This window comes from Eriocheir sinensis, unplaced genomic scaffold (assembly GCF_024679095.1).
Source record: "Eriocheir sinensis breed Jianghai 21 unplaced genomic scaffold, ASM2467909v1 Scaffold645, whole genome shotgun sequence".
In the NCBI taxonomy this organism is placed as follows: domain Eukaryota; kingdom Metazoa; phylum Arthropoda; class Malacostraca; order Decapoda; family Varunidae; genus Eriocheir; species Eriocheir sinensis.
In genome coordinates this window covers 134,007-154,422 of record NW_026111993.1, presented here as the reverse complement: position 1 = coordinate 154,422, position 20,416 = coordinate 134,007, and the positions used below count along the sequence as shown (strand labels likewise).

Below are 20,416 nucleotides of genomic sequence, written 5' to 3'. Positions count from 1 at the left end.
ATTTTTTTTTTTTACAGTAGAGGAAGCAATTCAAGGGCAAAAAAATATCAATGAGAGAGAAAAAAGCCGCTAAGCACTGTCCCTTTAAAAAAAAAGACTTCAGAAGAGTGGCCAAAAGAGAGGTCAACTTCAGTCAGAGGTCAGTTTCAGTTAGTTAGTTAGTTTGTTGGTTACTAGCAAATTCTGACGAACTTTTTGTCTAACCCGTCAGCAAAGAACCTAAACTCCCCCTCCACACACACACACACATCCCTTCCCTTCCCTCCCCCTTTCTTTCCCTCCTTCCTTCCCTTTCCTTCCTTCCTTGCCCGTCCCTACTCTTCCTCGTTCCTCGTTTCTTTCTCTTTCTTTCCCTTCCCTCCTTCCCGTTCCTTCTTTTCCATCCTTTCCCGTGAGAACAAAGAGAAATATGAGGTTGAAAGGTATGTGGCGTTAGTTAGTTAGTTTGTTACTGACACATTCTGACTAACCGTTTTCTACCCCGCCAGGAAATAGCTTTAACGTCCCCCACGCCTACACACATCGGTGGTCACTGCCCCCCAAAAGCCCTTACGCTATTATATGCGTCGATAAACAGTGACAGACCCAGCACACACACACACACACACACACACACACACACACACACACACACACACACACACACACACACACATATGGTTGCTCCTCTCCCCTGCCTTCCCTTCCTCTCCCTCCCCTGCCTCCCCCTTCCCCTCCTCCGCCGCCCTCATGGCATACTTGAGGTTGTTGGTGTGACGCGCCCCTCTCCACCACGAGAAGGCTGTTGTTGGTGGAGCACTGAACTTGCTTTTCTTATTTCTTTTCCTCGTGGTTGACTTGAGTTCTGGCGGTGAGTTCCAGGTCCATTTGTAGAGTCCATCATGCTTACAAATGACTGAAACCATGAAAACAAGACCGCTTCTTTTACTTGACTTCCACTGTAAATCATCTGAAAGCCTTGGAAAATAATTTTTCTTTTTCCTACTTTTCCTCAACGTTCACTTCCTGTTTAGTTTCAGGCCCATCCGGCAGGTCTTTCATGCTTAAACAAAGACTTAAAATTAGAAAACAGCTTTCATATGACGTCACTTGTTAATCATTTCAAAGACTTTTTATATTTAAGAATGAGTAACACCATAGAAAAACACAGCTTGTCATACCCAGCTTCTTTTAAACGACTTTGTGTGTTCATCATTTGGAAGGCTTTTCATGCTTTAAAAATTACTAAAACCATGGAAAAACACAGCTACTTTTATATACGACTTCAATTCTTTGTCATTTCCAACGCCATTTATGTTCAGAAACGACTACAACCACAGAAAACAGCATTTCCACATTGATGGTGCAGAAGCTTTGTCGAATTATCACTAGGCGCATAACACTACCCATGGAAATGCTAACACAACCTCTGCAAAAGCCTTATCAAATCTTTGAGAATGTGGGCCAAAGACGCCTGCCCGATCAGAGCCTAGAGGGACAGTTTTACAGTCCAATACAATAGCAAGTTGGTAAGTCCCCCAGCCAAACACAAAACACGAAAATTCTTTGTCTAGTCTTTGGCGTTGATGTAAAAAGGAAACTTAAAAAAAAAAAAAACAGGTAATCTTTAAATCTTTAAATAACGGATCATTGTGGAGAAAATAGCTTGGTTTTGGCGCTAACAATGACTGTGTTGGAGTGTCGAACTGGGGGCATATTCTTAAGCAAGGCTTTCCCAAGAGTAGTGGGCATTTCCAGGAGTAGTTTTATGGCCCTGGTGGTAGTTGGATCCTTCTTCTGTGCCATGAACCAAAAAAACTCACATTAAAACCCGAATTATCTCCTTTTTGGCCTTTGAAAATAGTTGGTGTGTGTGGGGCGGGAGCGTCTGAGAATACCAACCCTGCCCTTACATCCGCCCTCGCCGCCACGCCAACCCAGTGCGAGACGAGCTCAACTCTTAGCCGCTGGCATGACAAGAGCTCGAGGCCGTTCACCTTATTGAGAGCGTAGAGTAGGCGCTTCCTTGTTGTCCTCGCGGCGACTGAATTCCTAATGGACATGTCTGCGAGGAACTACTGTGAGAATATGTTTGTTTGTGTGTGAGTGAATGTATGTGTGTATGTGTGTGTGAATGTATGTATGCTTATATGTATGGGCAGGAGGATGGTCGGAAAAAGAGAGAGAGAGAGAGAGAGAGAGAGAGAGAGAGAGAGAGAGAGAGAGAGAGAGAGAGAGAGAGAGAGAGAGAGAGAGAGAGAGAGAGAGAGAGAGAGAGAGAGAGAGAGAGAGAGAGAGAGAGAGAGAGAGAGAGAGAGAGAGAGAGAGAGAGAGAGAGAGAGAGAGAGAGAGATTTACATAGAAAATCAGACCACACAGACCCCATGGTCCAGACTAGGTGGTCTGTCCTTAAACCTAAGTGATTTTACATTAATCAGATTGCTCCAAAACGTTTCTTTTCTACTCTAGTTGATATTAAGTTCAAGGAAGTGACGGTCGAGCTTGTTTTTAAAGGAGTCAATCGTGTTACACTGGACCACTGATGGTGGGAGCTTATTCCATTCTCGCACTACAACGTTGGTGAAGAAAAATTTGGTGCAGTCTGAATTTACTTGTCTACATTTGAGTTTTGTGCCATTGTTCCTCGTTCGCAAAGTGTCATCGATCATAAACAATTTTGATCTGTCTACATTCGTGAAACCATTAAGTATTTTAAAACATTCGATCAGTTTTCCTCGGAGGCGACGTTTCTCAAGAGAGAACATGTTAAGGGTGGAAAGCCTTTCTTCGTAGGATTTGTAGCGCAAGGAAGGGATCATTTTCGTTGCTCGACGCTGAACACCTTCTAGTTTAGCAATGTCCTTTGCATGGTGGGGAGACCAAAACTGTACCGCATATCCCAAGTGGGGTCTGACTAAACTATTGTAGAGCGTAAGTATTACATCTTTATTTTTGAATAAAAAGTTTCTTTTAATGAAGCCCAACATTCTGTTCGCTTTATTTGCTGCATCGATGCATTGATGTGAGAATTTGAGGTTTGATGCGATTTTAATCCCCAGGTCCTTAACGCATTGAACACTTGTGAGTTTAACGCTGCGTATTTCGTAATCGAACTTCTTATTTTTTGTTCCAATTTGAAGGACCTGGCACTTGTCTACGTTAAAGGGCATCTCCCATTTATCCGACCAAGCTGAAATTTTGTGCAAATCCTCTTGGAGGCTTTGCCTGTCTTCGTCAGTGTGTGTGTGTGTGAGAGAGAGAGAGAGAGAGAGAGAGAGAGAGAGAGAGAGAGAGAGAGAGAGAGAGAGAGAGAGAGAGAGAGAGAGAGAGAGAGAGAGAGAGAGAGAGAGAGAGAGAGAGAGAGAGAGAGAGGAATTATGCTCCTCTACAAGGCCCAGGTAAGATCCTACCTGGAGTACGGGGCTCTGACCTGGATGTCCAGCGCTACCACACACCTGCAGAGACTGGACAAGGTGGAGCGACGGGTGCAGCGACTGTTACAGGAGAACAACCCCCAGCCGCCCCCTCAGGATATTATACATCTAGACACTCTGGAGCACCGCCGGGACGTCGCTGCGCTGGTGGTGTTCCACAAGGCCCAGGTACAAGGAGTACCACACCTGGCGAGGCTGAGGCTCCCCCCGCGAGAGGCTGTGAGAGATACGAGAACGGTACTCTCCAGCCACGAGCAGGTCGGGGTGCCGAGGTCACGCGCCAGCCAGCACCAGCGGACCTTCACCTCCAGGGTGTCCCGCCTCTGGAACACATTCACTGCAGCAGGGCCAACAGTGATTGATATGTCCACCCAGCAGGTAAAAGTGGCTGCTCACAGGTGGCGAAGAACATGCCCCACACCACTAGTGATGCTAAATACACAGTGAACAAGTGTAAAGGGCTTTTGAAATAATGCAAAAGAAAAAGTGACATTTTAAACCCTGAAAAGTGCACACTGAAACATATGCTACTCGAAAGATCGCATAAAGTGTCGTCGACAAAAACAAATATGTTGTGTACTATAGATTCGTCAGTTTAAATAAGAGAGAGAGAGAGAGAGAGAGAGAGAGAGAGAGAGAGAGAGAACGTGGAGTGGACGAACCGTATACAAGTGTGGCGAACAGGGTATACTGGGTTTCCTCTCAAGGAGCGTAAGCAATAGGAACGCTGAGGTCATCTCCAAACTCTACTTAGCTCTAGTTAGACCTCACCTAGATTACGCGGTCCAGTTCTGGTCACCCTACTATAGAATGGATATCAAGATGTTAGAATCTGTACAGAGAAGGATGACAAAAATGATTCAGGGTGTGAGAAACTTGCCCTATGAGGATAGACTTAAGCATTTAAATCTACACTCTCTAGAAAGGCGAAGGCTGCGAGGAGACCTTATCGAGGTCTATAAATCGATGAAGGGCTTTAATAAAGGGGATGTCAACAGGGTTCTGGTAGTAAAGGAGCCAGGTAGAACACGTATCAATGGTCTCAAGTTAGATAAATTCAGATTCAGCAAAGACATTGGCAAGAACTGGTTCACAAATAGAATGGTGGATGAGTGGAACAGGCTTGACAGTTATGTTGTGGGTGCCAATACCATAGATACATTCAAGAAGAGACTGGATAAATTCATGGATAGTGAGGTAAGGTGGTGTTAGGATAACAGGAGCTGCCGTGTATAGGCCGACCAGCCTCTTGCAGACTCCTTACGTTCTTATGTTAAATCACAGCAACCCTCAAATGAAGAGCTTTTTTAATAAACACACTAAGTCCTGACCAGCACCACGCCGCTCCCCTGAAGAACAAGGTGTATACTCGCTGCATCCCGCCAGCCCTAACACATGACTCAGACACTTGGCGCCGCACGTAATAATACTTAGACAAAGCTAAGAACCGCACAGAGAAGAATGGAGAGAAAGATGCTGGGTATAACATGGAGACAGATAGATAGAGAGATAGATGTGGAGATAGAGAAGATAAGAGAAGAGAAGAAGAAAACAAGAAGAGATTGAGATATAGATAGATAGATAGATATGGAGATGGAGATGGAGAAGAAAAGAAAAGAAGAAAACAAGAAGAGAGAGAGAGAGAGAGAGAGAGAGAGAGAGAGAGAGAGAGAGAGAGAGAGAGAGAGAGAGAGAGAGAGAGAGAGAGAGAGAGAGAGAGAGAGAGAGAGAGAGAGAGAGAGAACAGAGACAGACAGACAGACAGAGAGAGCATCATGGATTAGGTAACAAACACAAAATAAAGATAATCCAACAACAAACAAGAACGAGAAATGGACTCGGCGGGACACAGCACGCGGATAACTGACATCAGGAGGACAGCCAACGCAACAGTGACGACCCAGAACATGTACAAGTCAGGGCGGGCAGAGGGCGAGCAGGTGGAGAGATTACATTAGATCATTGGCCGGAGCAGGATGGAGTACACTAACATCAAACAGAGAAAGGTAGAGGAACAGACAACTGGGAAAGGCCTTTGTAATAGACTAGTAATAACTTACGATGGTGAATATTAGAGTATTGCAGTCACTTAAGTTAGAGCATTTGCCGAAGCAGGATGGCGTAATCTAACATCAAACAGACAAAGGTGAAGGAATAGAGGTGGACCATTGAGAAAGACCTCTGCCATAGACTGACGATATGAAGTTTACAGTGTCAATCCCTAAAGTTAGAGCATTTGCCAGAGCAGGATGAAGAAGTCTAACACCTAACATAGAAAGGTGGAGGACGTTGGGAAAGGCCTTTGTTTTGTATTGGACTAACAAGGCCTTAAGATGAAGATTAGATGAAGTTTGAGTATTTCCCAAACCACAATGGAGTATACTATCAGAGAAAGGTGGAGGACGTTGGGAAAGGCCTTTGTTCTGCAGTAGACTAGCAATGCCTGAAGATGAAGATTATATTAAGTTAAGAGTATTTGCCAAAGCACGATGGAGTAATATATCAAACAGAGAGGGGTGGATGACGTTGGGAAAGGCCTCTATGCTGCAGTGGACTAGTAATGACTGAAGATTATGAAGGGCAGAGTGGGGTTAGGTTAGGTTAGGTGGGGTTAGGAGAGGTGGATGACGTTGGGAAAGGCCTCTATGCTGCAGTGGACTAGTAATGGGTGAAGATTATGAAGATCGGATTGACTAGTGGCGTTAGGTGGGGTCAGGTTCACGGGAGCTGCCTTGTATACGCCCACCGGCCTCTCGCAGACTCCTTGGTTAGTATTGGCAGACACTTCCCCTCACACCAACTATTTCCAAAGGCCAAAAAGGGGACCAATTGGGTTCTCATGAGAGTGTTTTCAGGTTCATGGTACAGAAGAAGAACCAAACTACTACTAGGACCATTAAAATACTCCTGGAAATACCGAAAACTCATACGAAAACCGTGTCAAATATGTGAGCTCGGGCGTCTAAATGGGTTAAGATTCGTTTTAGATCCGTGCCAGTATCTCTTTACCTACTTTATGAAACATCAGTATCTCTTCATATATCTTTTCTACAAACCTTTAACAGTCATGGAAACGCTTTGAAAATCCAATTCAAGGACTCTTTTTTTTACTCCTGAAAATAGGGGATAATGTTTACGAAAGCGCGTCGCCTCCTCTGGCGGCGGCCGCGGCGACGCTGCAGCCGGTGTTGCGAGAAATACCTCCTCGCTGAAATAAGTCACATATACATGTGGGGAGGGTCCAGGGGGGGGGGCGTAGACCCCCCTGGTTAGAAGGGGGGCTCGAGGGGGGCACAGTCCCCCCGTTAGTAGGTCGTAAAGTTCGGTTGGAGTAGTTTAACTATGCTCCCCGACCCTAAACCCTCTGCGAGCTATTTCACGGCTGCGCTTTCGTAAACATACAGCACGGTTGTAAGCTCCCCAACTAAACACAAAACACGACGAAAATTCCTTGTATAGTTTTTTTTTCACATTTGTTACCTTTTTTTATGCTGTAGGAAAAAAAAAAAACTATACAAGGAATTTTCGTCGTGTTTTGTGTTTGGTTGGGGAGCTTACACACGTGCTGTACTGGACTGTAGGACTGGCCCTTAACATCAGGTTCTTTGTTTTCGCTACCTTTTATTTGCATTATATTCGTCACACATGAGTCATGCCTTTACTTTTAGTTGTTGTTGTTTTCATGGGAACCCTGGAGCCTAGATTTAGGTCAGATGAGAGTGTGACGTCATCATGCTGTGCGTGGAACGACTGTGTATTCTTATAGCATTTCCACGAGAAACTATGTAGAGGTGTACAGATAGAACCTAGAAGAGGGTAATTAGAAGAAGAAAAGGAGGAAGAGGAGGAAGCAGCGGAAGAGGTGGAGGAAGACTTTAATCCAGACCCAATAATTCGTAGATAAAACTTTCTTCTCATAAGGATCGAACCCCATTTTGCTTCCCCATCTCTTTCATAACATTTACCCGTTCAGTCATTTTTTCCGACATACTCATAGAATAAGTTCCGCACAATGGCAACATAAATAAAAAAAGCTGCATGCTGAACTTTCATCAACATCAAATGAAACTCCTATGATGTGAAAACTCAATGAATCAATGAAAGAAAAGAAAAAAAGAGAAAAAGCACTTGATGGCAGCTATTTTTTTCGTGTGTTTGTGGGAGAAGTGGCTGACAGACTTTTTGTGTGTTATTGTTTTACCTTTGAGCTGCTTCCTGTGATGCGAGAATAAACAGATAAATGGGAGAGAAAAAAAGGAGAAAAGCACATGATGGTGACTGCTTTCTGATTGTGGGAGAAGTGGTTATCGTTTTTTGTGTGTGTGCTGTGTGTTAACGTTTGCCTGCTATGATGCGAAAATAAATATATAAATGGGAGAGAGAAAAAGAAAAAAACACATGATGGTGAGTGTTTTCTGATTGTGGGAGAAGTGGTTGGTGTTTTTTTAGTGAGTGTGTTTTGTTTTGTCTTTGAGCCGCCTCCTGTGATGCCAATACATTAGTAAATAATTAACAGTGCATATCCTTAACCCAACAAGAGGACACTCGACTTATACATGACAACTCCTAGGCCGGTATTCTCAGACGCTTCTGTCTCTCATACCAACTTTTTCCACAGGGGTCAAAGCAGATCAGTCTGATTCTCATGAGTGTTTTTTTTAGGTCCATAGTACAGATAGGAGGTCAGACTACCACCAGGGTCATTAAACTACCCCCGGCAATACCCACAACGCCTACGAAAGCTGTGTGTGCGTGTGTGTGTGTGTGTGTGTGTGTGAGAGAGAGAGAGAGAGAGAGAGAGAGAGAGAGAGAGAGAGAGAGAGAGAGAGAGAGAGAGAGAGAGAGAGAGAGAGAGAGAGAGAGAGAGAGAGAGAGAGAGAGAGACGGAGAGAATTAAATAAATAAATTCATAGATGGAGAGCAAGGATGAAAGAAAGGGAGAAATAGAATGAAATAGAGAAGAGAAAAATAAAGAGACAGACGACTAAAGAGAAGTGGGCCCCGATGCGAATGTTAGGAAACTCTCACTGGTGTTTTCTCTCGGCAGGTGTGTGGGTGCAATGTACACCTGAATGGTGTTAATTGGTGAGCAGATTCCTACCAAGTAAAATCAATCCATCAATCAATCAGAGAAGGAAAATATAATAAAAAAGAAAAATTGGAATGAGAAAGAAAAGGGAAATGGATGCTGCGTCGCAAGCCGTCGCGAGGATTCCTTTGGATGCTTGTGCGCGTTTCCCAGGCCCGTCGGTCTTCCATCCCTGAACCGATAAACGCGGTGACCGGCGCCTTCACAGTAATTATGATTAATTTTATAATCCAGTCTGGTAGTTTTAAGAAGCGAGTTCTTGCATCCTCGCCTCGGCGGGGGTGTGGAGTGCCAGCGAGCCCAAGGTCTCCCTGGCGAGCATAGCAGGAATGGAGGGCTCCAGGCAGGGCTCCTCGGCGTCCCTCCGGGCCCCGACGGAGGTGCCGGAGATCTTCCGGCTACAAACCCGGGCAGGTGAGGCTCGTAAGCCGTGGAAGGCAATTCACCTAGGAGAGCAAACTTTATACAAACCCGGGCAGGTGAGGCTCGTAAGCCGTGGAAGGCAATTCACCTAGGAGAGCAAACTCTAAACAAACCCGGGCAGGTGAGGCTCGTTAGCCGTGGTAGGCAATTCACCTAGGAGAGCAAACTCTATACAAACCCGGGCAGGTGGAGGTCGTTAGCCGTGGGAGGCAATTCACCTAGGAGAGCAAACTCCGAACAATAAACCCGGGCAGGTGGAGGTCGTTAGCCGTGGGAGGCAATTCACCTAGGAGAGCAAACTCCGAACAACAAACCCGGGCAGGTGGAGGTCGTTAGCCGTGGGAGGCAATTCACCTAGGAGAGCAAACTCCGAACAACAAACCCGGGCAGGTGGAGCTCGTTAGCCGTGGGAGGCAATTCACCTAGGAGAGCAAACTCCGAACAACAAACCCGGGCAGGTGGAGCTCGTCAGCCGTGGTAGGCAATTCACCTAGGAGAGCAAACTCTAAACAAACCCGGGCAGGTGGAGGTCGTTAGCCGTGGTAGGCAATTCACCTAGGAGAGCAAACTCTAAACAAACCCGGGCAGGTGGAGGTCGTTAGCCGTGGTAGGCAATTCACCTAGGAGAGCAAACTCTAAACAAACCCGGGCAGGTGAGGCTCGTTAGCCGTGGGAGGCAGTTCACCTAGGAGAGCAAACTCCGAACAACAAACCCGGGCAGGTGGAGGTCGTTAGCCGTGGGAGGCAATTCACCTAGGAGAGCAAACTCTAAACAAACCCGGGCAGGTGAGGCTCGTTAGCCGTGGTAGGCAATTCACCTAGGAGAGCAAACTCTATACAAACCCGGGCAGGTGGAGGTCGTTAGCCGTGGGAGGCAATTCACCTAGGAGAGCAAACTCCGAACAACAAACCCGGGCAGGTGGAGGTCGTTAGCCGTGGGAGGCAATTCACCTAGGAGAGCAAACTCTAAACAAACCCGGGCAGGTGAGGCTCGTTAGCCGTGGTAGGCAATTCACCTAGGAGAGCAAACTCCGAACAACAAACCCGGGCAGGTGGAGCTCGTTAGCCGTGGGAGGCAATTCACCTAGGAGAGCAAACTCCGAACAACAAACCCGGGCAGGTGGAGCTCGTCAGCCGTGGTAGGCAATACACCTAGGAGAGCAAACTCCGAACAACAAACCCGGGCAGGTGGAGCTCGTCAGCCGTGGTAGGCACTCTGCCTAGGAGAGCTCACTCCGAACACGCAACCCGGGCAGGTGGAGCTCGTCAGCCGTGGTAGGCAATCTTCTTAGGAGAGCAAACTGAACAACACACCCGGGCAGGTGGAGCTCGTCAGCCGTGGTAGGCAATCTGCCTAGGAGAGCAAACTCCGAACAATAAACCCGGGCAGGTGGAGGTCGTCAGCCGTGGTAGGCAGTCTGCCTAGGAGAGCAAACTCCGAACAATAAACCCGGGCAGGTGGAGGTCGTCAGCCGTGGTAGGCAGTCTGCCTAGGAGAGCAAACTCGAAAAAATACACCCCGGCAGGTGGAGCTCGTCAGCCGTGGTAGGCAATCTGCCTAGGAGAGCAAACTCGAACAATAAACCCGGGCAGGTGGAGGTCGTCAGCCGTGGTAGGCAGTCTGCCTAGGAGAGCAAACTCGAACAATAAACCCGGGCAGGTGGAGGTCGTCAGCCGTGGTAGGCAATCTGCCTAGGAGAGCAAACTCCGAACAATAAACCCGGGCAGGTGGAGGTCGTCAGCCGTGGTAGGCAATTCACCTAGGAGAGCAAACTCCGAATAATAAACCCGGGCAGGTGGAGGTCGTCAGCCGTGGTAGGCAATCTGCCTAGGAGAGCAAACTCTAAATAAACCCGGGCTTGTGGTGCTCGTTATACTGTCGTAGACAATCCACGCGATGGGAACACCAAAGAAAAGGAAAATAAAAAAGAACACCAGAAAAATGGAAAATACAGAAACGAAACATCAAGAAAAGAAACAAAAAGATCATCCACCTTTAGGCCCTAACATCGCCAAAATTATGAGTGGGTCTCTTCTGGGGAGAAAGCGGCTCATCCAGACCAAAGAACATCAACAAAAGGATGATATGAATAAATGAACATAAAAAAAACAAAGAAAAACACATCAAGGAAAGAAAAATATAACAAACATCATCCACCTTCCGGCCCTGACTAACATCACCAAAATTATGGGTGGGTCTCTTCTGGGGAGAAAGCGGCTCACCCAGACCAAAGAACATCAACAAGGGATGATATAGAAAAGAACACCAAAAAAATATGGAAAAAGAACAGAAAAAACATCGAAAAAGAAAAGCAACAGAAATAAATGAGCAACATCGAGAAAAGAGAAATACAAAGAAACATCATCCACCTTTCGGCCCCAAACAACATCACCAAAATTATGGATGGGTCTCTTCTGGGAGGAAAGCGGCTCATCCAGACCAAGGAACATCAACAAAAGGATGATGGGAAAAAAATAACAACAAAAAACATCAAAAAGAAGTAAAAAGAAAAAGACCAGGAAAACATCGAAAAAGAAAACAAAAGCAATAAAAAGAACGAAAAACACGACATCAAGAAAATAAAATAAAACAAACATCATCCACCTTTCGGCCCTAACAACATCTCCAAAATTATGGGTGGGTCTCTTCTGGGAGGAAAGCGGCTCACCCAGACCAACGAACATCAACAAAAGGATGATAGGAAAAAAGAACACCAAAAAAGAACATCAAAAAAGAAAACCAACAGCAAGAAAACACAAAGGAAAAAAGAAAGAAAAAGAAAAGAAAAAGAAAGCAAATAGAAAAAAAGAAAAGAAAAAGGAAAAAGAAAAAAAAATAACAAAAAAAATAAATAAATAAACAAAATAATATAAACAAATAAATAAATAAATACAGAATATAGTAAAATTAACTAACTGACTCTACCTGCTTAACTAACTATCAAACTATCTATTTAACTAACCTACCTAACTAACGGTAATACAGCTGTTTGACTACCCATTAACAAACAAACTAACAAACCACTTAACGATCTAACATGGATAGTGAGGTAAGGTGGCATTAGACTTACAGGAGCTGCCTTGTAGAGACTAACCGGCCTCTTGCAGACTCCTTACGTTCTTATGTTCGTTTACGTTTAAGAATATGGCCCTTAAACCCCATTCACACCTGTACTAATACCTGACAGGTTGGGTGACTCCTTCTACCTCTGCCTGCCTCCCCTCCTGCTACTGTCTCCGCTATCAGCACACAATCTTCCCTCAACCATAAAACCCACACCTAACCTAACCTAACCTTCCTGTATACTCCATTCACACCTGTGCTAATACCTGGCTGGTTGGGTGACTCCTTCTACCTCTGCCTGCCTTCCCTCCTGTTACTCTCTCCGCTATAAGCACAAATCTTCCCTCCCCCATAAAACCCACACATAACCTAACCTAACCTTCCTGTATACGGTATACCCCTTTCACACCTGTACTAATACCTGGCTGGTTGGGTGACTTCTACATCTGCCTGCCTCCTCCTGTTACTGTCTCCGCTATCAGCACACAATCTTCCCTCAACCATAAAATCCACACCTAACCTAACCTAACCTTCCTAGCCTAACCTTATTGTATACCCTTTCATACTTGTGCTAATACATGACTGGCTCACTTCCCTACATTCAACCACTAACACCTCCAACCCCCCCCACACACACACACGCATAAAACTATCAAACACTCATTTAAAACAATATATCAAACACTCACAAGAAAAAAACACCAGGACGCAACACTGTATAAGGCAAAGATGACGGTGGGAAGAGGGGTGAAGGTGTGTGTGTGTGTGTGGGGGGGGGGGAGGTCACACAATAACCTACGCATTACCCCTCCGTCCCCTTGGCCCGTGACCCCGCGCAGGTAACAGCAGACCCCCTCAGCCGGCGACACAGGACCGATTGTGACACGCAGGTTACCTCATTTTACCTTTTCCAGGCATACCCATTTCACTGACCCACGCGTGAGGAGGAGGAGGAGGAGGAGGAGGATAAAATAGCAAAGGAAAAAGACGACGAGGTGGAGGTCAAGAAAGGGGAGCTAGCGAGAGGGAGAAAAAGGAGGAGGAGGAGGAGGAGGAGGAGGAGAAACTCAACGTGGAGGGTAAGGTAGTGTAGGCTGCGGGGTCAGCTAAGCTCCGCACCATTATCCCCTATTTTCAGGAGTAAAAAAAAAGTCCTTGAATTGGATTTTCAAAGTGTTTCCATGACTGTTGAAGGTTTGTACAAAAGATATATGAAGAGATACTGATGTTTCATAAAGTAGATTATGAGATACTGGCACGGACCTAAAACGAATCTTTACCTCGAAATGTTTAAGAATATGGCCCCTTATGTTCTTACGAGTATAGAGGTTTTGCAGTGACGTCACGAAATAGCGTCGTCTGCACCTTGTGCGTCGTCTGCAAACCCTCTGGTGGTCCCCTCCCCAGCAGAGCGAGCGGACGCACCACGTGTGCCCCATCCCTAAGTCACTACCCGCGGGCAAATGGCAGGACCGTCAGCATCATTTGTGTTAAGTGATTACGCGAAATCGCTTGAGAATGCTGCGAAGCTAAGATACATCGAACAAATCAGTGCTTTTGGAGGAGGAGACTGGTAGACTGGCTGTCTAGCTGCCTGGCTGGCTGGTTGACTGGTGGGTTGACTGGTTGCCTGGTGGGTTAATTGGCTGGCTGATTGGTAAGCTGACTGTCTGTCTAACAGACCGACTGGATGGCTGATTGGTAAGCTGACTGTCTGTCTAACAGACCGACTGGATGGCTGATTGGTTCATTGGATGACTGACTGGGTGGTTGACTGACTGGCTGATTGGTTAACTGGCTGGCTGATTGACTGGCTGATTGGTTGGTTAGCTGACTGTCTGGCTGGTCGGTTGACTAGCTGTCCCTCTGCCTGGCCGATCTCCTGTTGCTGACCAGTGATACCCAGGTAGGCAGCACAGGCAGGCAAACAGGAGAGGGCAAGTGACGACAGGTGAGGGCAGGTGACGGCAAGTCACCTTACACTACGCACTCTTGGTCACTTCCCTGCGTACACTTATATACTCCACCCAGCACTGAGCTCTGTCCCTCTCTGCACTTTGCCTCCACTGAGTTTCCTTTCCTATTTTCTTCCCCTGCTTGAGCGCCGGCATGCGTGTTTACCTCCGCCAGCTCATGTAAATCCCGTTCCAGAGTAATCCCCCGCCACATAATAAGCTAGGGGACCCGGGACAATACCTAAATGAGTGTTAGCTCATGTAATAATCTGATGTCTTCCCTGTAATATATCTTTGACAAATTGAGCACTGCAGAGTCGAGATGAAGCAGACGGCCGCCAGTTCTCCCTCCTCATAGCTGTTATCCACTTCCCCCGCTGACATGATTTCATTATTCAAGAAATAGACCGTGGAAAAAACCGCGGGAGTCCCCGCCATTTTGATTGAGAGAGCGGGAAGATGCATCACCAGCAGGCGGGAGCAGAGCGCTATTTCAAATCATATTCGTTATTACTGCCATAGCTGAGCTATGTGTGGGATGCATGACCCACTATTACCTAGTGCATGTGTTAGGTTATCAATAATGAATAATAATCCATATAATAGCCGTAGGGCGTTTAGCATAGGTGTAATGCAGAAAAAACGAGATGTCAGTGTGGCGAGAGCTGGCATCTTGACCGCGGCCGGGGCGCTGAGCCTTGTGGGTCTTGCCGCTCCCCGCAGCATTCTTCCACCCAGACTCCAACGAGACTAGACGTCCCTCTACTTGTTACTTGCTACTTGTGTTTCTTATTTATCTGGTCCCACTTCCGCCGAAGCGCTCTGCAGGACCCACATATTTTAATTCATTAAATTTTCAATATTGATCACAACTTATATGGCATGTTAATTGTCAATGTTTCCATGTCAAAGCAGTCAGAGAACAGAAAAGTTTTTAGTTCTTTCTTAAATTTGGAGAGATCCTTTGTTCTTTTAATGTCAGGAGGGAACTTGTTGTACAGTCTTGGGGCGGCAGAACTGAAAGCGCGCAATCCAACATTTGAAGAGTACCGCGGTTCATGAAGTGTGATTCCAGAAGTGGCTCGGCGAGTGTTAATGCCTTCACCTGGCTGTATTTCGTGTAATAATTATCTCAAATACGGTGGACGGCCAGTAATCAAAGCTTGGTGTGTCAAAACACATAACTTAAATACTATCCTTGCTTTTATTGGCAACCAGTGGAGCTCTATCAGAACAGGAGTAATTCTCTCTCGTGGTGAAATTAATCTCTTTCTAATCACTGTCCCTGTTGCGCTAGACATATCGAAAGCCTTCGATAGAGTCTGGCACAAGTCTTTGCTTTCTAAACTGCCCTCTTTCGGATTCTATCCCTCTCTCTGTTCCTTTATCTCCAGTTTCCTCTCCGGCCGTTCTATCTCTGCGGTGGTAGACGGTCACTGTTCTTCACCTAAAGCTATCAACAGTGGTGTTCCACATGGCTCTGTCCTATCACCCACTCTCTTCCTGTTATTCATCAATGATCTTCTTTCCATAACAAACTGTCCTGTCCACTCATACGCCGACGACTCCACTCTGCGTTATTCAACTTCTTTCAATAGTAGACCCTCTCAACAAGAAGTACACGACTCCAGACTGGAGGCTGCAGAACGCTTAATCTCAGACCTTGCTATCATTTCCGATTGGGGCAGAAGGAACCTTGTGTCCTTCAATGCCTCAAAAAATCAATTTCTCCACCTATCAACTCGACACAATCTTCCAAACACCTATCCCCTATTCTTCGACAACACTCAGCTATCACCATCTTCAACACTAAACATCCTCGGTCTATCCTTAACTCAAAATCTCAACTGGAAACTTCACATTTCTCTCGCTAAATCAGCTTCCTCGAGGTTGGGCGTTTTGTATCGTCTCCGCCAGTTCTCCCCTGCGCAGTTGCTATCCGTATACAGGGGCCTTGTCCGCCTTCGTATAGAGTATGCATCTCACGTGTGGGGGGGCTCCACTCACACAATTATTCTGGACAGAGTGGAGTCTAAGGCTCTTCGTCTCATCAGCTCTCCTCCTCCTACTGATAGTCTTCTACCTCTTAAATTCCGTCGCGATGTTGCCTCTCTTTCTATCTTCTATCAATATTTCCACGCTGACTGCTCTTCTGAACTTGCTAACTGCATGCCTCCCCCCCTCCCGCGGCCCCGCTGCACACGACTTTCTACTCATGCTCATCCCTATACTGTCCAAACCCCTTATGCAAGAGTTAACCAGCATCATCACTCTTTCATCCCTCACGCTGGTAAACTTTGGAACAATCTTCCTTCATCTGTATTTCCTCCTGCCTACGACTTGAACTCTTTCAAGAGAAGGGTATCAGGACACCTCTCCTCCCGAAATTGACCTCTCTTTCGGCCACCTCTAATGATTATTTTTTTTAGGAGCAGTGAGTAGCGGGCTTTTTTTTTTAGTATTGTTTCCTTTTCGGTGTGTGCCCTTGAGCTGCCTCCTTTGTTGTAAAAAAAAAAAAAAATCTCGCTGCTCTATTTAAGACCATCTGTAATTTCCTTAATTGGAGCTTTGGCAGGTTATAGTAGATTGAGTTGCAATAATCCACTCTTGATATGATATTGTTAAACATCAATTTCTTGATAGAATCTTCATCCAGGTATTTCTTGATAAAAGCAATATTTCTAAGGTGATATCAGGCAATCCTTACGACATTATTTATCTGACATTTCAGTGTCAAATTGGAATCCAACAACACTCCCAAGTCCCGAACACTTTCAACAATATGAATTTCATTACCACTTATTCTCTTGCATTCTCTAGAAGGGCGAAGGGTACGTGGAGACATGGTCGAGGTTAGTAAATGGATGAAGGGCTTTAATAAGGGAGACATTCACAAGGTTTTGTTGGTAAGAGAACCGGGTAGGACACGAAGTAATGGGTTTAAACTGGATAAATTCAGATTCAACAGGGACATAGGCAAAAATTGGTTTACTAACAGGGTGGTGGATGAGTGGAATAGGCTTAGCAGTCATGTGGTGAGTGCCAATACAATTGTCACATTCAAAAATAGACTAGATAAATTCATGGACAGCGATATTAGGTGGGGTTAGATACACGGGAGCTTAGGGTCAAAGGAGCTGCCTCGTACAGGTCTACCGGCCTCTTGTAGACTCCTGCGTTATTATGTTCTTATGTTCTTATGTTCTTATAGTCATGTTACCGTCACCAAAATAACGTAGAGTGTCCTTCTTCCTCACAAGCATGAATTCAGTCTTATCATCGTTTAATTTCAATTGCTTATAATGCATCCAATCCTTGACTGAATTAATAACACTATTGATCTTAGCACTTGTATTTTCAATATCAGTGATGGAAAAGTAGAACTGGGTGTCATCAGCAAATAACTTGAATCCTACACCATGTTGTTGTAGTATCCTGGATAAACTAATCGTGTATATACAAAAAAAAAAAAATAGGTCCCAGCATACTTCCTTGTGGAACTCCTCTTGTCAGAGCTTCATATGAAGAAAAACATTTTCCAATTTGCACACAATAACTTCTGGTTTGTAAATAACTCTCAAGATACTTTAACGCATTGTCTACCACTCCAATGTTCCTTAAGTCTTTTATAAGCAATTCATGAACAACCGTATCAAATGCTGCACTAAGATCTAGAAGAACCACTATAGCACATTTACCCCCATCCATCATTTCTAGTAAATCATTAACAACAGAACAAAAAGTAGTCTCAGTAGAAAATATTGGCCTATATGCAGACTGACTATCAGGCAAGACATGGACCTTCTCTAAGTGTTCCATCAACTGCTCAATAATTGCATACTCTAATATCTTAGACAAAAAGGCAAATTTGATACTGGTCTATAAGAGCTTACATTTTGATAATCAAGTTTTCCCTTTAAGACTGGTTTTATAACAGCTCGCTTTTCAGAATCCGGAAATTTACTTGAAGAAATACTAGTATTGGCAATTCTTAGCACCATATCCATGAAACTAGGAAAATTATCTGCATCCATGATATCCAATACAGGCAATGGGTCACTGGCACAATATGTTTTCTTAGCTTTCTTGAAAAGTCGAACAAGATCATCCTTCCTAATGATTTTAAAACACTGCAATCTACAATCCACCTCAACATCAGCAACAGGCATAAAATGTGTGTACACAAATTCTAAAGCTTTTGAATCAATCCTTAACCGGAAGATTCAAAAGCACCTTTCCACTTCTGACCTCCTATCTGATCGCCAGTATGGGTTCCGCAAGGGGCGTTCTACTGGTGATCTCCTAGCCTTCTTAACTGACTCTTGGTCATCCTCTCTTAGCCGTTTCGGTGAAACCTTTGCTATTGCGCAGGACATATCAAAAGCTTTTGATAGGGTCTGGCACAAATCTTTGCTTTCTAAACTACCCTCCTACGGTTTCTATCCTTCTCTCTGTACCTTTATCTCCAGTTTCCTTTCTGACCGTTCTATTTCTGCCTTGGCAGACGGTCACTGTTCTTCCCCTAAATCTATTAACAGTGGTGTCCCACAGGGTTCTGTCCTATCTCCCACTCTTTTTCTGTTGTTCATTGATGATCTTCTTTCCAAAACGAACTGTCCTATCCATTCCTACGCCGATGATTCCACTGCATTACTCAACTTCTTTTAATAGAAGACCCACCCTACAGGAACTTAACGACTCAAGGCTGGAGGCTGCAGAACGCTTAGCCTCAGACCTTACTATTACTTCCGATTGGGGCAAGAAGAACCTGGTGTCCTTCAACGCAACAAAAACACAGTTTCTCCACCTATCCACTCGACACAATCTTCCAAACAACTATCCCCTATTCTTTGACAACACCCAGCTACCACCTTCCTCAACACTAAACATCCTCGGTCTATCCTTAACTCAAAATCTCAACTGGAAACTTCATATCTCATCTCTTACTAAATCAGCTTCCTCGAGGCTGGGCGTTCTGTACCGTCTCCGTCAGTTCTTCTCCCCTGCACAGTTGCTGTCCATATACAGGGGCCTTGTCCGCCCTCGTATGGAGTATGCATCTCATGTGTGGGGGGGCTCCACTCACACAGCTCTTCTGGACAGAGTGGAGGCTAAGGCTCTTCGTCTCATCAGCTCTCCTCCTCATACTGATAGTCTTCTAGCTCTTAAATTCCGCCGCAATGTTGCCTCTCTTTCTATCTTCTATCGATATTTCCACGCTGACTGCTCTTCTGAACTTGCTAACTGCATGCCTCCCCCCCTCCCGCGGCCCCGCTGCACTCGACTTTCTACTCATGCTCATCCCTATACTGTCCAAACCCCTTATGTAAGAGTTAACCAGCATCTTCACTCTTTCATCCCTCACGCTGGTAAACTCTGGAACAATCTTCCCTCATCTGTATTTCCTCCTGCCTACGACTTGAACTCTTTCAAGAGAAGGGTGTCAGGACGCCTCTCCTCCTGTGTTTGATCTTCCTTTCGGCCACCTCTTTTGTTTTACTTTGGGAGCGGCGAGTGGCGGGCCTTTTTTTTTATTATTGTTTTCTTTTTTTGTTGCCCTTGAGCTGCCTCCTTTGTTGTGGAGAGTGTGGAGAGATACAGATGTTAAGTTCCTCCTACACTCAGTAAGGAAGGTCAATAAATATGTCCAAAACCACCACAAATAAAAAAGTATACATAGATTTTTATTTCAGTAAAGGAAGCAGCTCAAGCCAAAAAAAAAAAAAAAAAAAAAAATTAACTGCCCCATAACAAAGAATATAGACGAGTGGACAAAAGAAAAAAAAAAGTACGGTAAGGTCAGGGGCATATGATCACATTGCTGCGCGTGGCCTCGGTGCTCATCTCCGTCGCATTAGCCCTTGAGTCTCTGATGGGTGGAGAGAGAAAAAAAATATGGATCGAAAAAAATACAATTCTTCCACCACTCCACAACAGAAGGCGCACAAGCACGCCCTCAGCCGCCGGTCCTGATACAGAGAGGAGTATTACCCATCCAGTGTCCCGCCCATTGTAAGTCGCCAGTAAATTTTAAGCCCCGCCGCGGACGTCCATAAATTCGTGAGGCAAAAATTATCGGAATAGCGGGGAAATAAATATTTACAAGCACGCACGCACACACACTCACTCACTCACTCACTCTCTCTCTCTCTCTCTCTCTCTCTCTCTCTCTCTCTCTCTCTCTCTCTCTCTCTCTCTCTCTCTCTCTCTCTCTCTCTGTTACATACACTGTCACGTTTGGCCGAGGCTACGACCTGCCCCAACCAAAGCACCTCACGACTGACAGGCACGACGCGGTGAGAGGCAGCTGCCGACACTCACGACTTTCCACTCTAGCTCACCCCCATGCCGCCCGAATCCCTTATGCAAGAGTTCACCATGCAGCATCTCAAGTCTTTCATCCTTTTCGCTAGTAAATTCTGGAATAGCCTCCCTCTGTCTGTATTTTCTTCTGCATTGGACTTGAACTTGA

At 45.4% G+C, this 20,416-nt stretch overlaps 2 long non-coding RNA genes across 20 annotated transcripts; one reads left to right on the top strand and one right to left on the bottom strand.

Annotated features, from left to right (window-relative positions):
* Nucleotides 1-8,463: 8,463 nt before the first annotated feature.
* On the bottom strand, nucleotides 8,464-10,131 carry LOC126993629 (uncharacterized). Of its 7 annotated transcripts, none has more exons than XR_007748084.1 (4): nucleotides 10,010-10,131; nucleotides 9,679-9,743; nucleotides 9,416-9,610; nucleotides 8,464-8,948 (listed from the first exon to the last, which is right to left on the bottom strand). It is a non-coding gene; the product is annotated as an uncharacterized LOC126993629 (long non-coding RNA). The 7 variants fall into 7 exon arrangements; XR_007748081.1 differs by lacking the exon at nucleotides 10,010-10,131 and adding an exon at nucleotides 9,809-9,926; XR_007748087.1 differs by lacking the exon at nucleotides 8,464-8,948 and adding exons at nucleotides 8,979-9,078; nucleotides 9,212-9,347 and having other exon boundaries at nucleotides 9,546-9,743.
* On the top strand, nucleotides 8,983-11,719 carry LOC126993628 (uncharacterized). Of its 13 annotated transcripts, none has more exons than XR_007748070.1 (7): nucleotides 8,983-9,185; nucleotides 9,390-9,513; nucleotides 9,712-9,850; nucleotides 9,984-10,113; nucleotides 10,248-10,389; nucleotides 10,592-10,659; nucleotides 10,728-11,719. It is a non-coding gene; the product is annotated as an uncharacterized LOC126993628 (long non-coding RNA). The 13 variants fall into 13 exon arrangements; XR_007748078.1 differs by having other exon boundaries at nucleotides 8,986-9,185; nucleotides 10,248-10,321; XR_007748077.1 differs by lacking the exon at nucleotides 10,592-10,659 and having other exon boundaries at nucleotides 8,987-9,185; nucleotides 10,052-10,113.
* The last annotated feature ends 8,697 nt before the right edge of the window (nucleotides 11,720-20,416 follow it).